This window comes from Suncus etruscus, chromosome 5 (genome assembly GCF_024139225.1).
Source record: "Suncus etruscus isolate mSunEtr1 chromosome 5, mSunEtr1.pri.cur, whole genome shotgun sequence".
NCBI lineage: Eukaryota > Metazoa > Chordata > Mammalia > Eulipotyphla > Soricidae > Suncus > Suncus etruscus.
In genome coordinates, this window is record NC_064852.1 from 138,887,505 (window position 1) to 138,890,155 (window position 2,651).

The 2,651-nt window shown below is 37.5% G+C and overlaps 1 non-coding gene across 1 annotated transcript; it reads left to right on the plus strand.

Moving 5' to 3' along the window:
* The first annotated feature begins 2,041 nt into the window (after positions 1-2,041).
* Positions 2,042-2,174, plus strand: LOC126009998 (small nucleolar RNA SNORA22). The gene has a single exon (XR_007496143.1). It is a non-coding gene; the product is annotated as a small nucleolar RNA SNORA22 (small nucleolar RNA).
* The last annotated feature ends 477 nt before the right edge of the window (positions 2,175-2,651 follow it).

The following is a 2,651-nucleotide window of genomic DNA, read 5'->3' on the forward strand; positions in this document are numbered from 1 at the left end:
TCTAATTCTGTCTCTCATCTCCCTTCTCCCTCTGAGAATACTTCCCCTTGTCCTCCCTCCACCACTGATTCTTCTACCTTTGTCTCCAAAGTAACTAATGCTCTTAAAGATCTCTCTAATGCTTCTCATTTATATCCCTCCCTTACTTCTGTCCATGCTTCTGCTCTATGCACCCAGACCCCTACAGAAGAGGCCGCTGCACCCTCTGTGCAAAATCCTAAACAGCCCTTCACTTCCCTAGCCTCAGCTCCGTCCCTGTTCCACCAAAACCTTTACTCCCCTCACCACCCTCCCCTCCTTAGCCAGCAATTGCAACAATACAAAGCCTTTAATTGGAAAAGCCTCAAAGAGCCATTTCAAGCCGTAACCTCCTATGGCCCCCAAGCCCCTTACACGCTCTCCTGCTTAGAATCTAAAAGCTGAACTCTTTGTCTCTTGAGAAGTTAACTTTTTTTTCCATTGCAAAGCCCCTGCAAATAGGCAGGAATCCTAATCTCTAAGCTCTTATAGCTGGCCTCGCCTCTTTTCATACCTTAAAGGTACAGCACACACTTTCCAAGTCCCAGCTTGCCAACATGGCTCTTGCTGCCCTCTGTGCCTGGAAGTCGCTCCCCAGAGCTGGCATTCCAGCAGCTCCCCCACACCGGCAACAAACTGTTGCTGCTTTCTCCTTCCCCCCCCCCTTTTTCTGACTTGAGTTCCCAACTCACCACAATTACATCCATGGTCTCTCACCTCTCTAACAAACTTGATAATGCTCTTGGCTCAAAAACCAGCGCTACCTTTCCTGTCTTTCTCCCTAATGGAGAAAGTCTTCCCCCGCCTGCTCAGCAGCCTCCGCCGCCCCAGGAGAAAAAATTCTAAATGCCCTGAACGCTCAGTCCCTAACCATGGCAATTTCCCTCCTCTCACCGCTCCCCCTCTTAAAGCTATAGATATGAAACTACTTGGCCAAATTAAAAATCTTAAACAAATCTTAAGCCTTCAAAAACAGGCTGCTTCTCTTGATTCACAGGTTTCTGCCCTTCAGGCGTTTCCCCCCCCTCCTAAATCTATAGTTGTCTGTCCTCTGCCCACTGAATTCTACGGCCAGGCCCCCCCTCTTGAGAATTCAAAGAAACAAACTAATAAAAGTCAGGCTGAGTGCCATAAAACAGAAACTGCTGCAGTGCCTACAAAAAATTCTAAGGGCACAGTGAGCAGAATAATTACAAAGTATCAGCTGCTAAGCCATAAAACCTTGCGATATCTACACTTTGCTGTTAAAACTTCTAAGCCTAATGTACCCTTTACTCAGTACATTTTCTCAAACCAATCCTCAGCCTCCTTCAGCCTCTTTCCTGCCAGCCTTGGAAAACAGCCAGCTCAGGCCCTGCCACTCCCACTTTAAGCCTTCCAATTCACCTTGAAATACCCAATCTTTGTTATTCAAAAGAAATCTGAAAAGTAGCATCTCTTGCATATTCTCAAATCAATTAATAAAACCATGATCCCCATAGTGCTTTTGCAACCCAAATTCCCCTCTTCAGTTGCCATTCCCTCTAATTCCAATAAATTAGTAATTAATCTTAAAAGATTGCTTTTTTTTTCCTATATATCATTACACCCTGCTAACTGTAAATAATTTGCCTCTAACCTTCCTGCTGTTAACTGTGCTAGCCCCTCCCCAAGTTATCAGTGAAAAACTCTGCTTCACCTTGTCAGCCCTACACTTCGTGAAATATGTGTTATTAGGTTTAGTGCATTAAGTAGTGTAAAGTAATTATTAAAACATTAAAAAGCAACAGAAAGATAAAGGCAATAAATTTTTTTTTCATGCCTCTCAGAAAATTTTAAAGCAAGGTCATAATTCTGTCACTTTACAGATAACAAAATATTGGTAAAAGAAAAACTTCTTTGTGTTTTAAAATCCAAACGAACACAAAAGTGTTAAATTTAAATCTTATATTTCTATTAAAAGTTTTATTTTAATTTTTAAAGTATTTACAAAATTATGTGAAAAATAATGTGGTTAGCCTTTTTAAACAATATAGTTAATTTAATGCACAGTAAACACCTATATGTACTTTATAGTACCCTTAGTTTTAACTTTGTGCTACAGCAATGGTTGTTCTTTATTTCTGCATTAAAAAAAAAACTATTATTTTAAGTGCATTCAAAATATCAGCACATTATACAAATCTGTATATTTGTGTCGCAGTAAAAAAATAATATAAATGAAAAAATATATTATATATAATTTTATAAGAATATATAAAAGTAACTAAACTTTATAAGCAAATTAACTAGTATTAAATACAATTTTGGTCTTAAGTTCTAGGTGTGTAAATGCATCAGATGTCTTTAACTATATTTTGTAATAATCTAAGCATTTAGTTAATTTAGTATATAATATTTTTTACAAATTATTCACTTAAAGTCTTCATAGTAAAAACAGTTGTTTGTATTTTTAAAATCAGTTTTTTATACCTTTAATAATCATAGTTCATGCTATTGTGTTTAATCATAAAAATTTTAACACTTTATTGCAGCTGTCTTACTGTTCTACTGCAAAACCAATTTAAATAAAACCTATTCATTTACAGCAAATGATTTCATACTTCAAAGTGAAGACTCCTTCTACAGTGCTCATTAACCATTTTACTTAATGT